This window comes from Lithobates pipiens, unplaced genomic scaffold (assembly GCF_037356315.1).
Source record: "Lithobates pipiens isolate NorthernLeopardFrog02 unplaced genomic scaffold, aLitPip1_a1.2 Scaffold_13, whole genome shotgun sequence".
NCBI lineage: Eukaryota > Metazoa > Chordata > Amphibia > Anura > Ranidae > Lithobates > Lithobates pipiens.
Genome location: NW_027507718.1, coordinates 129,963,553 through 129,977,693, shown reverse-complemented (window position 1 = coordinate 129,977,693; position 14,141 = coordinate 129,963,553). Strand labels below are relative to the sequence as shown.

At 44.4% G+C, this 14,141-nt stretch overlaps 1 protein-coding gene across 4 annotated transcripts in view; it reads left to right on the top strand.

The window, feature by feature from the left end:
• The first annotated feature begins 7,496 nt into the window (after positions 1–7,496).
• The window catches only part of FCHO1 (FCH and mu domain containing endocytic adaptor 1), a 276,363-nt gene continuing 269,718 nt past the window's right edge, over positions 7,497–14,141 (top strand). For 3 of the 4 annotated variants that reach the window (XM_077475564.1, XM_077475563.1, XM_077475557.1), the window contains exon 1: positions 7,498–7,583. The gene's annotated coding sequence lies outside the window, so the exon portion shown is untranslated. Of the gene's footprint in view, positions 7,584–14,141 lie in introns of all 4 variants that reach the window. The other variant, XM_077475562.1, reaches the window with a different exon arrangement.

Sequence of the window (14,141 nt, the reverse complement as noted above, 5' to 3'; positions counted from 1 at the left end):
ATGTGACAACTTTTGCGCAAACCAATAAATATACAATTATTGACTTTTTTTTTACCAAAGACATGTGGCTGAATACATTTTGGCCTAAATGTATGACTAAAATTGAGTTTATTGGATTTTTCTAATAACAAAAAGTAGAAAATATCATTTTTTTTCAAAATTTGCGGTCTTTTTACGTTTATATCGCAAAAAATAAAAATCGCAGAGGCAATCAAATACCATCAAAAGAAAGCTCTATTTGTGGGAAGAAAAGGACGCAAATTTTGTTTGGTTACAACATTGCATGACCGCGCAATTACCAGTTAAAGCAGCGCAGTGCCAAAGTGTAAAAAGACCTCTGGTCATTTACCAGCAAAATGGTCCGGTCTGAAAGTGGTTAAGGACCAGAGGTCTTTTTGCAATTTCGCACTGCGCTGCTTTAACTGGTAATTGCGCGGTCATGCAATATTGCACCCAAACGAAATTTGCGTCCTTTTCTTCCCACAAATAGAGCTTTCTTTTGATGGTATTTGATTGCCTCTGCGATTTTTTTTTTTTGCGATATAAATAGAAAAAGAGCGAAAATTTTGAAAAAAAAAGATATTTTCTTCTTTTTGTTATAAGAAAAATCGAATAAACTAAATTTTAGTCATACATTGAGGGCAAAATTTATTCAGCCACATGTCTTTAGTAAAAAAAATGTCAATAAGCGTATATTTTTTGGTTTGCGCAAAAGTTATAGCGTCTACAAACTAGAGTACATTTTCTGGAATTTACACAGCTTTTAATTTATGACTGCCGATCTCATTTCTTGAGGTGCTAAAATGGCAGGACAGTACAAATCCCCCCCAAATGACCCCATTTTGGAAAGTAGACACCCCAAGGAAATTGCTGATGGGTATGTTGAGCCCATTGAATATTTATTTTTTTTGTCCTAAGGGATTGAATAATGACAAAAAAAAAAAAAAAAATTTTTTTTACAAAAAGTTGTCACTAAATGATATATTGCTCACACATGCCATGGTTATATGTGGAATTTCACCCAAAAATATATTCCGCTACTTCTCCCGAGTATGGCAATACCACGTGTGTGGGACTTTTTGGGAGTCTAGTCGCGCACGGCACCCCGAAAACCAATCACCACCTTCAGGATTTCTAAGGGTGCAAATTTTTGATTTAACTCCTCACTACCTATCACAGTTTCGAAGGCCATAAAATGCCAAAATAGCACACAACCCCCCCAAATGACCCCATTTTGGAAAGTAGACACCCCAAGCTATTTACTGAGAGGCATGTTGAGTCCATGGAATATTTTATATTTTGCCACAAGTTGCGGGAATATTACAAACTTTTTTTTTTTGCACCAAGTTGTCACTAAATGATATATTGCTCACACATGCTATGGGCATATGTGAAATGACACCCCAAAATACATTCTGCTGCTTCTCCCGAGTACGGGGATACCACATGTGTGGGACTTTTTGGGAGTCTAGTCGCGCACGGCACCCCGAAAACCAATCACCACCTTCAGGATTTCTAAGGGTGCAAATTTTTGATTTAACTCCTCACTACCTATCACAGTTTCGAAGGCCATAAAATGCCAAAATGGCACAAAACCCCCCCAAATGACCCCATTTTGGAAAGTAGACACCCCAAGCTATTTACTGAGAGGCATGATGAGTCCATGGAATATTTTATATTTTGCCAAAAGTTGCGTGAATATTACAAACTTTTTTTTTTTTTGCACAAAGTTGTCACTAAATGATATATTGCTCACACATGCTATGGGCAGAAGTCAAATTACACCCCAAAATAAATTCTGCTGCTTCTCGCGAGTACGGGGATACCACATGTGGGGGACTTTTTGGGAGCCTAGCCACGTACGGGACCCCGAAAACCAAGCACTGCCTTCCGGATTTGAATATAAAATGCTATAAAAAACAAACTAACCAGAGTCACCCGTAACACTTATACGGTGATCAGTGGTGAAAGGGTTAACTAGGGGCAATCAGGGGGTTCAAATTTTTATTAGGTAGTATATGGGGGTCCCTGGCGCTATATAAAAACCTGACGGGGAACCTAAATAACTAACTGGCTAACCAGCGTCACCAGTGACACTTATACTGTGATCGCTGGTGAAAGGGGGTGAAAGGGTTAACTAGCAGCAATCAGGGAGTTAAAACCATTATTGGGTAGTATATCGGGGTACCTAGCGCTATAAAAACCTGGCAGTGAACCTAAAAAAATAACTAGCTACCTAGCGACACTGATGCAGCGTTCAGAAAAATTATCGCTTAGTGACACTGGCAAAAGGGGGTGAAAGGGTTAACTAGCGGAAATCAGGGGGTTAAAACCATTATTGGGTAGTATATCGGGGTACCTAGCGCTATAAAAACCTGGCGGTGAACCTAAAAAAATAACTAGCTACCTAGCGACTGTAGCGACACTAATGCAGCGATCAGAAAAACGATCGCTTAGTGACACTAGCAAAAGGGGGTGAAAGGGTTAACTAGCGGCAATCAGGGGGTTAAAACCATTATTGGGTAGTATATCGGGGTACCTAGCGATATAAAAACCTGGCGGTGAACCTAAAAAAATAACTAGCTACCTAGCGACACATGCAGCGATCAGAAAAATGATCGCTTAGTGACACTGGCAAAAGGGGGTGAAAGGGTTAACTAGCGGCAATCAGGGGGTTAAAAACATTATTGGGTAGTATATCGGGGTACCTAGCGCTATAAAAACCTGGCGGTGAACCTAAAAAAATAACTAGCTACCTAGCGACTGTAGCGACACTAATGCAGCGATCAGAAAAACGATCGCTTAGTGACATTGGCAAAAGGGGGTGAAAGGGTTAACTAGCGGCAATCAGGGGTTTAAAAACATTATTGGGTAGTATATCGGGGTACCTAGCGATATAAAAACCTGGCGGTGAACCTAAAAAAATAACTAGCTACCTAGCGACACTAGCGACACATGCAGCGATCAGAAAAATGATCGCTTAGTGACACTGGCAAAAGGGGGTGAAAGGGTTAACTCTAGGGGCAATCAGGGGGTTAAATCTTTATTGGGGGGTGATAGGGGGCTACCCTGGACCTAACACTAACTGTCCTGACAGTTTTTACTGTCACAACTGACACTGAATGCATTGATCAGTAAAGAAATGATCAATGCAATCAGTGACACTGTGACTGGGGGGGGAGGGGGGGCGGGGGGGGATCGGGGGGCGATCGGGGGGGGGATCGGGGGGGGTTTGTGTGCCTGTGTGTACCTACATGTCAGTGTAGTGTTGGTGCACACTTACTTTTACTCTTCTCCTCGTAGTCCGGTCAAAAAGACCGCCCCGAGGAGAATGACATCACTTCCTCCTTCCTGTGTAAACAATACACAGGGGAGGAAGCTTCTCATTGGCCAGGAGCGATCCAGAGGGGGTGGCCGAAAACCAACGGCCATCCCCTCATCACGGAGCGCTCCTGGACCGAATCGGACCGCCGTAAACAGCGGGAGGGGGTCCGATCGGACCCCCCACCCGCTGGAAGGCAATCACGTAGATGTACGTGATTGTGCCTGCCTGTGCCATTGTGCTGACGTACAATGGCAATACGGCGGTCCTCAAGTGGTTAAAAAAATGTACCTGTTCCAACTTACATACAAATTTAACTTAAAGGGGTTGTAAAGGTACATTTTTTTTACCTTAATGCAGTCTTTGCATTAAGGTGAAAAAACAACTGACAGTGCCGGCCCCCTCAGCCATTTTACTTACCTGACCGCTCGAAAGTCCCACGCTCGCCACCAACGTCCTCTTCGCCGCTCAGCCTGGCCGTTGATTGGCTAGAGTGGATGGATTGAAAGCAGCGCTGTCAATCACATCCAGTGAGGCGACGCGCCGGGGGCGGGGCTGAGTGATACAGTGAGCGGCTATAGCCACCGGCTGTATCACGGGAGCGCGCCCGCAAGTACTTCTCACCATGCAAGGGAGCTCTCATGAACGTGAGAAGTACTTGCGAGTGGGAGCCGAGACAGCCGCCGAGGGACCCCAGAATAGCAGGTTCGGGCCACTCTGTGCAAAACGAGCTGCACAGTGGAGGTAAGTATGACATGTTATTTAAAAAAAATAAAAAAATAAACTTTACAACCCCTTTAAGAACAAACCTATATAACCTATCTTGGGGACTTCCTGTATATCAAAATACACATTTTTGTGTGTACCACCCTCACCTGTTACTGATTGCTCTGTTGGCTATATGGCATCAATGGCTAGGATGCTTTTGGCTATGCAGTATCACTGTCTGCCAGGATGTTGTTGGCTAAATGGCATCAGAGGTTGCCAAGATGCTGTCAGCTATGTGGCGTCTCTGGTTGTTAGAATGCTGTTGGCTACACACCATCACTGGTTGCTAGGAAGCTGTCAGCTAAATGGTGTCTCTGGTTATTAGGATGCTGTTGGCTACACACCATCACTGGTTGTTAGGATGCTGTCAGCTACACATCACTGGTTGCTAGGAAGCTGTACGCTGTACAGCATTACTGGGGGCCAGGACGCAGTCAGCTACACAATGTTAACTAGTGCCAGGACACTGTCAGCTACAAAGCATCACTGTATCCAACAGCATTCTGGCAACCATTAACATTGTATGGCTTGGGGGCTAAACATGCCCTGGTGACAGACTGTACGCCCTATGGACACTTAGCATCTCCTGCAATCAGGGTCCGGACAAGAGGTGGGCAGGAGGGGCAGCTGCCCTGGGCACTGTGGTATTATGTGAGGTGGGCGGGGGGAGCCACAAGGAGATTTGTGTTAGAAGGAGGAATTTGGGAGCGGCAGGGGGTAAATATTGTTCTAGCAGAAGAAATTTGCAGGGGGGTGCTATGAATGTTGATTTAGGGGGATTTGTGTTAGGAGGTGGGTGGTAAGATTTGTGTTAGGAGGGAGAATTTTGGGGGCAGCAGGGGGTAAGTATTGTTGTAGGAGGGGAAATTTGCAGGGCTTGCTAAGAGTGGTGATTTAGGGGGATTTGTGTTTGTGTTAGGAGGGGGGATGGGAAGGTTTGTGTTAGAAGGGGAAATTTGGGGCGCAGCAGTTGGTAAGTATTGTACTAGGAGGTGAAATTTGTGTGTGTGGGGGGTGCTAAGAGTGGTGATTTAGGGGGATTTGTGTTAGGAGGGGGGATGGGAAGATTTGTGTTAGAAGGTGAAATTTGGGGTGCAGCAGTTGGTAAGTATTTGTTCTACGAGGGGAAATTTGTGTGTGTGGGGGGTGCTAAGAGTGGTGATTTAGGGGGATTTGTGTTAGGAGGGGGGGTGGTAAGATTTGTGTTAGAAGGGGAAATTTAGGGCGCAGCAGTGGGTAAGTATTGTTCTAGGAGGGGAAATTTGTGTGTGTGTGGGGTGCTAAGAGTGGTGATTTAGGGGGATTTGTGTTAGGAGGGGTAGGAAGATTTGTGTTAGAAGGGGAAATTTTGGGCGCAGCAGTTGGTAAGTATTGTTCTACGAGGGGAAATTTGTGTGTGTGTGGGGTGCTAAGAGTGGTGATTTAGGGGGATTTGTGTTGGGGGGGTGGTAAGATTTGTGGTAGAAGGGGAAATTTGGGGCACAGCATTTGGTAAGTATTGTTCTAGGAGGGGAAATTTGTGTGTGTGTGGGGTGCTAAGAGTGGTGATTTAGGGGGATTTGTGTTAGGAAGGTGGATGGGAAGATTTGTGTTAGAAGGGGAAATTTGGGGCACAGCAGTTGGTAAGTATTGTTCTAGGAGGGGAAATTTGTGTGTGTGGGGGGTGCTAAGAGTGGCGATTTAGGGGTTTTGTGTTAGGAGGGGTAGGAAGATTTGTGTTAGAAGGAGAAATTTGGGGAGCAGCAGTTGGTAAGTATTATTCTAGGAGGAGAAATTTGTGTGTGTGTGGGGTGCTAAGAGTGGTGATTTAGGGGGATTTGTGTTGGGGGTGGTAAGATTTGTGTTAGAAGGGGAAATTTGGGGAGCAGCAGTTGGTAAGTATTGTTCTAGGAGGGGAAGTTTGTGTGTGTGGGGGGTGCTAAGAGTGGTGATTTAGGGGGATTTGTATTGGGGGGTGGTAATATTTGTGTTAGAAGGGGAAATTTAGGGCGCAGCAGTGGTTAAGTATTGTTCTAGGAGGGGAAATTTGCGTGTGTGGGGGGTGCTAAGAGTGGTGATTTAGGGGGATTTGTGTTGGGGGTGGTAAGATTTGTGTTAGAAGGGGAAATTTAGGGCACAGCAGTTGGTAAGTATTATTCTAGGAGGGGAAATCTGTGTGTGTGTGGGGTGCTAAGAGTGGTGATTTAGGGGGATTTGTGTTGGGGGTGGTAAGATTTGTGGTAGAAGGGGAAATTTGGGGCGCAGAATTTGGTAAGTATTGTTCTAGGAGGGGAAATTTGTGTGTGTGTGGGGTGCTAAGAGTGGTGATTTAGGGGGATTTGTGTTAGGAGGGTGGATGGGAAGATTTGTGTTAGAAGGGGAAATTTGGGGCACAGCAGTTGGTAAGTATTGTTCTAGGAGGGGAAATTTGTGTGTGTGGTGGGTGCTAAGAGTGGTGATTTAGGGGTTTTGTGTTAGGAGGGGTAGGAAGATTTGTGTTAGAAGGGGAAATTTGGGGCGCAGCAGTTGGTAAGTATTATTCTAGGAGGAGAAATTTGTGTGTGTGTGGGGTGCTAAGAGTGGTGATTTAGGGGGATTTGTGTTGGGGGTGGTAAGATTTGTGTTAGAAGGGGAAATTTGGGGCGCAGCAGTTGGTAAGTATTGTTCTAGGAGGGGAAATTTGTGTGTGTGGGGGGTGCTAAGAGTGGTGATTTAGGGGGATTTGTATTGGGGGTGGTAAGATTTGTGTTAGAAGGGGAAATTTAGGGCGCAGCAGTGGTTAAGTATTGTTCTAGGAGGGGAAATTTGTGTGTGTGTGGGGTGCTAAGAGTGGTGATTTAGGGGGATTTGTGTTAGGAGGGGTGGGAAGATTTGTGTTAGAAGTATGTATTGTTCTAGGTGATTTAGGGGGATATGTGTTGGGAGGGAAGATTTGTGTTACGTGTGGGGAAATGTGTGCTGGAGGAGTCATTTTTGAGAATTTGTGCTAGGAGGAGTCATTTTTTTTGTTAGCCCCGTTTGCTCTGGGGGGTATTTATGCTCAGTGTTTTTGTGAGGGAATTTTTGCTGGGGGGGGCACAGCTGGGCACGTTCGCTCTGGGCTCTAGGTGACCTTGTCCTGGCACTGCCTGTAATGAATTCATGGACCTGTTTCTGACACTTGTTATGAAATCCAGGTTATCATTTCCTGTCACCAGAGATGCAATGTAAGGACATCTACATCCTCATGTAATAGCAAGCACACACAGCATCGCCCAGGATATCACCTGAGTAACTCCAGGACCGTTATTATCATATTATTACCAACTAGCTAGTACTTCACACACACCTACACTGAAAAGAGCATAGGGTGGCCAAAAATAAGCTTTTAATGTATGGAGAAGTCTTGCAGCAGGAAGCTTCAATGCGGCTCCCAGGGTGACTTTTTTTTGTCCAGTACGTGCTGTAGCTGGAACATTCCCCGCCTCCCTTCACTGCAGTGTACAGAGGAGAATGAGCGGCGAGGAGACGGCAGGTAAGATGTATAGAGGGTCACCTGTGCTGGCTAATGGGCAGAGCGGCCATATAGCGCTCACATGAACCATAGCACATGGGCAATACAAGGCTTTCTCCTCATATCATTAGAAGCCAACGTGCTCTGTGTACATCTCTGAACATATAACGGCTGCTATCTATATGATGCAGCTCTGACAGCAGTGTGACTACATGTGCCTGTGTGCTAGTATGCCCTTTAGTAACATGGCAGCTGCAGACACCATAACATAGGCAGGAAAACACTGTTTATTCAATACCTTTATATTTTTACAGCTGGTTCTATGTTTTCCACTGCCCAAGCTAGTTTTTTTTTTTTTTTTTATGGAGAATTCCACCTTTTGTAAAAATAAATATGCATATTTTGCTTAAACAAATTTTTATTTCTTTTTTGCATTCAATCCTGCAAAGTTTTACAACCCCCGATCAGTGGATCGTAGGCACAGGCTCCTGCAGACTATTATTCCTCCAGCTCCGAGTGCGTATGAAGGTACAGAGCTGGAGGAAGAATCGGCGGACTACACAGGTGGCCACGCCGCCGCACTTGTGCTTCATTGAGAACTACAGACCGTGTGCCACGGTGGCAAATGGGAATTGTAGTCTCTTCACTCGGATTCCTGTGAATGAATGATGCAGATGGAGCAGGGCTACAAATAGAAATTCAGGATAAGGATATAGAGAAAGCACAATTGGATGGATTCCAGAGTGTGGATATATCCTTATCCTGTGTTGGTGATGAGTGGGAGGTCGTCTGAATCCAAGCACCTGGTGTAGAGGTACCAGTAATCAACTATAATAAAACGGAGGTTCTCACAGTTTGGCCGCTTTCACACTGAAGGTGGTTTTCAGGCATTTTAAATAGCGCCTGAAAACTGCATCTCATGCCTCCCCGGTGCGAAAAACTGAGTGCTTTTACACTGGAGTGGTGCACTTGAGGGACGTTCAAAAAAGTCCTGCAAGCAGCATCTTTGTATATAGCGCTCTTAAACCGCCCCTGCCCATTGGAATGCATGGGCAGTGCTTCTGAAGCACCGCAACAAGGGTGGTTTTAAAAGAGAAGTATGTTTTGTTTTGTTTGGCCCATTTATACTTACCTAGGTGGATGCAGCATCACTCCAATGCTGTATTTGTCCCCTGCCGCCTCTGCACTGAGAGCCGAGCAATCCAATATCGCTGATGGCTCAGTTCTCACAGCTTCCCAAGCAGAGAGCTGCTGACTGTGAGTCAGCATCTCTCCTCTCTGCTCCTCATTGGAGCGCTAAGCTGTGGAGAGGTGGGGAGCGGCCATCTCAGCCTCTCAGTGGCTCACTGAGACAAGCATCAGTCCGGGCACCTGGCAGATCCAAACTTTATTGTCCTGATGAAGCTGTCCCGGGACTGATTCCTGTCATGTCAGCAGAGACCGGACTTCAGTCCACTCTTTGCTGAATACGGGTCACAGGAGTGCAAAACAAATTGCACTCCTGTGACCCTTAGGCTGAGCCCAGCCAAACAAGCTCAGCCTAGACTTATACTTTAACCCTTGCTTCTGCTACTAGCGGGGGTTAAAAGCTCCCTGCTAGCGACTAAAAGGGTGGTAAAGCGCCATTAAAATGAGCAGCGCTTTACCACCAACGTGGCCTTGGCCACAGTGTGAAAGTAGCCTTAGAGCAATGCTGCTTTTTGTGTATGTCATTAGAAATTTGTGGCCTCCTCCCAATCCTTCGGTAGAGATGAGCCAATGGTTTGGTACAAACCCAGGTACAGATTGATATTTGGTTGTTTGGGTGTTAGACGATGACATCATCGCCTATCACTGCCCCTTCTCCTATATAGCTGATGACAGCTTGGGGAGTCCGTTGTCAATCACGATGCCCACTGTCTGCCAGACAGCAGGCATTGTGATTGACTATGGATTTACAATGAGGGCCTTTTTTTGGGGATCCTTTATAGTGCATGTGCCCAAGGTATTTACAGTGATAGTAAAAGCTTGGCTTTTTTGTAAAAAATAAATAAAAAATAACAAGTCATACCTGCTCTGTGAAGTGGTTTTGGACAGAGCAGCCCAATTCTCCTGTTCTTGGGTTCCCTGCTGGCGCTCCTGCTGAGTGCCAGAGCTATTGCTCTGAAGCTTCCGAGCCGCTGCACTGTGTGTCCATTCACATACAGAGCCTCAGCTCGGCCCTGCCCTCTCTCCTCATTGGCTCACTGGGTGTGATTGACAGCAGCGGGCAACGTTGGCTCAGGCAATAAAGAGGGAGAATCCTTGGAGAGCCGAGGCTCTTGTGCACATTGCTGGATTGAGATAGGGCTCAGTAAGTATAGTAGATGTCATGTCAGTTTTATTTCTGTGCAGAAAACTGCATACACATTGCAGATTCTTGCGCAGAAAAAATCTGCACGTTGTGGTGTGAACAGGCCACATGGTGAACCATTGCTTTTTTTTATTTTTTTTATTTTTTTGAGCCCTTGCAGAACGCGGGCATAAAAAGTGATGTCTGCACCATGATGTAAACAAGGCCTAAAGGGTCCCTCTCTGTCCTGAGCTAATAGAGCCAGAGGCTTTGGATACTATCTCCCTATTAGCAGCGCTAAACTGAAGTGACACAGCAGCACCAATTTCAAACATGACACGAGCTGTCAGGGAGAAGAATGCTGTAAGTGAGGGGATGTGCATGCTGACTTTATTTCATGTTACACCTTAAAGCGGAACTTCAGTCAGTTTTTTTTTTCACCTTTCCATCGATTAAATCTTCTGTCCTTTTTTAACTTTGGATCGTAAAACATTTTTTTTTCTGCCAGTAAATACCTTATACAGCCCACTTCATGTTTCTTGTCTGGTAAAAAGGCTTAGGCTTATGACATTATGCACAGCTCACTGTCATTCTCGTGAGTTTGCCAGGAAGAGAGTGGGGATGAGTCAAGAGGGCCAATGAGAGCTGCAGAGCTGGAGGTGTGTGTCTGTAAATCCAGGATGTGAACAGGCTGCAGTTTCAGCTGCCCACAGTTAAAATGGTTGCAGCCAGACTCGGTGGAGGGAGATTTCTGTAGCATATTTGGCAAGTACAGAATCACAGTATGTATAAAATAATATGCAAAGTGGTTGGAGGGAAGCTTCAGAATGGCAAAGATGCTTTTTATTACAGATTATGTGAGCAGTCTGCAGTTCCTCTTTAAAGTGGAGCTAAACACTCCTATCATTTTTCAGCCAAGTAAGCTGCCATCTAGGCTTCTGTTTTATGTGCAACTGGGTGTTGCACATGTGATCAGTTATGACATCAGCCAATTGATGGTGCAGTCAGTTCCAGGGCTTTTCAATTCCATAAACAAAAATTTAGAACATGCTGCATTTTCCTGTATTGGAATGCAGTACAATGCATCAACAATGCACTGAACACTAGCATAGTGGGGGAAAAAAGCACCTGGAATGCATCTGGAAATGCATAAAAAATGCACCGGAACACATCAAAAATGCGCATGCAGAAACACATCCGAAAGGGATCTGGAGTGTGTTTTTGTGGTGTGAACCGGTCCTAACTATGTGTGAAATATGAAACATGGACTGTAAAGCCTTGTACACACAATGAGATTCTATGACTATTTTTTTTTTTTTTTGCATGCTATTCTCAATGCGAAAATGAAGAGGTTACTAACTTCATGAAAATTCTCATGCGACAAAAGGCAAATCCACTTTGCGATACAAGTGTAAAGTGCATTGAAATTGCACTGAAGGTGCAGTCGTAAATCCAAGGGATCTGAATCTGAAATAAGTGGAAGCTCTGCTGATTTTTATCATCCAATCATGTGCAAGCTAAAATGCCCTTTTTTATTTTCCTTGCATGTCCCCCTCAAATCTACAGCGACTGCACTTCTAGTGCAATTTCAAGCGCACTTTGCACTTGTAGTGCAAAGTGGTTTTGCCTATCGTAAATAACCCACAATGTGTTTTATTGTATATAGTAATGCATTCTTTTGTTTCCAAGGATGTGTGGTCTTGCTCCTCCTATGTTTTTTCAGATGAACACTGTATTGATTAACCACTTGCTTAATGGGCACTTATACCCCCTTCCTGTCCAGATCAATTTTCAGCTTTCAGTGCTGTCGCACTTTGAATGACAATTGCGCGGTCATAAAACACTGTACCCAAATTAAATTTTTATTATTTTTTTTCCCCCCTCACAAATAGAGCTTTCTTTTGATGGTATTTTATCACTTCTGCAGTGTTTATTTTTTTTGTTTAAAACATTTTTTTTTTTTTTTTTTTTTTTTATATTTTGTTATAAAATTTTAAAACAGGTAATTTTTTTCCTTCATTGATGTATGCTGATAGGCAGCATTGATAAGTGCCACTTGTGGGCATTGATAGGTGGCACTGTGGGCACTGGCAGGGGTACTAGTGTGCACAGATGAGGGATAATTGCCTCTTCCTCTGCGGGACCGATGTCCCTTGCAGATGAGCCTGTAATAGGCTTTTTTTTCTCAAGCGTGAAGAGAAAAAAAAAATGACCAAACTCTTGTTTACATCTTATGATCAGCTGTCATTGGCTGACAGCTGATCACATGGTAAGGGGCCGGGACTGGCCCCTTACTCGGATTGGTGATCACCCGAGTCTCAGTGATTTGGTGATCACAACGTGCACAGGGGAGGCCGTCCTATGACGTCCTCCTGGAAATTCAGGTCTGCGCTGTGGCTGTCATTCCGCTATAGCATGGACGTCAAGTGGTTAAACGACAATTGTATAATCTGGTATTGTACAAGAGAAATGTTCACGTTTGTCCTCTTGAGGTTGCTAGGGGTTCCTTGAGTCGTGATCACCTACAGTATTTCACAAAAGTGAGTACACCCTAGAGCTGCACAATTAATCGTCATGAATCGTTATCGTGATCTTGACCTAAGTGTTTCACAATTCTCTCTGCTCTTCTGAAGCCACAGCCTTCAGAAGAAAGGTAGAGAAAAACTGTCAGTCTGCCAGGAATCAAAACATTCTTATTAGTTGAACTTAAGTATAAACATTGTAACAATTTGCCAATGGAATAGACTTCTGTGAGTAAATGAGGAAAGTTTAACCACTTAAACACTAAAGTTAAAATAAATAATTCATTAAAGTAACGAGTAAAGTTGGCCCATTTTTTTAATTTTTTTTTTGTATAATGTGAAAGATTTTACGTTGCGAGAATTGTGATCTTTTTATTCTAACCCCAAAAAAAATTGTGATTCTCATTTTGGCCAGAATCGTGCAGCTCTAGTACACCCATCACATTTTTGTAAATATTTTATCATATCTTTTCATGTGACAACACTGAAGAAATGACACTTTGCTACAATGTAAAGTAGTGAGTGTGCAGTTTGTATAACAGTGTAAATTTGCTGTCTCCTCAAAATAACTCAACACATAACCATTAATGTCTAAACTGCTGAGAACAAAAGTGACTACACCCCTAGGTGAAAATGTCCAAATTGGGCCCAAAGAGTCAATATTTTGTGTGGCCACCATTATTTTCTAGCACTTCCTTAACCCTCTTGGGCATGGAGTTCACCAGAGCTTCACAGGTTGCCACTGGAGTCCTCTTCCACTCCTCCATGGTGACATCATGGAGTTGGTGAATGTTAGAGACCTTGCGCTCCTCCACCTTCTGTTTGAGGATGCCCCACAGATGCTCAATAGGGTTTAGGTCTGGAGACATGCTTGGCCAGTCCATCACCTTTACCCTGAGCTTCTTTGGCAAGGCAGTGGTCAACTTTGAGGTGTGTTTGGGGTTGTTATCATGTTGGAATACTGCCCTGCGGCCCAGTCTCCAAAGGGAGGGGATCATGCTCTGCTTCAGTATGTCACAGTACATGTTGGCATTCATGGTTCCTTCAATGAACTGTAGCTCTCCAGTGTCGGCAGCACTCGTGCAGCCCCAGACCATGACACTCCCACCACCATGCTTGACTGTAGGCAAGACACACTTGTCTTTGTACTCCTCACCTGGTTGTCACCACACACGCTTGACACCATCTGAACCAAATAAACTTATGTTGGTCTCATCAGATCACAGGACATGGTTCCAGTAATCCATGTCCTTAGTGTGCATGCCTTCAGAAAACTGTTTGTGTGCTTTTTTGTGCATCATCTTTAGAAGAGGCTTCCTTCTGGGATAACAGCCATGCAGACCAATTTGATGCAGTGTGTGGCGTATGGTCTGAGCGCTGACAGGCTCACACTCCACCCCCCTTCACTTTAACCTCTGCAGCAATGCTGGCAGCACTCGTACGTTTATTTCCCTAAGACAACCTCTGGATATGATTCTGAACACGTGCACTCAACTTCTTTGGTCAACCATGGTTAGGCCTGTTCTGAGTGGAACCTGTCCTGTTATACCACTGTATGGTCTTGGCCACCGTGCCACAGCTCAGTTTCAGGGTCTTGGCAATCTTCCTATAACCTAAGATATCTTTATGTAGAGCAACAATTCCTTTTTCCAGATCCTCAGAGAGTTCTTTGCCATGAGGTGCCATGTTGAACTTTCAATGACCAGTATGAGAGAGTGAGAGCGATAATACCTAATTTAACACACC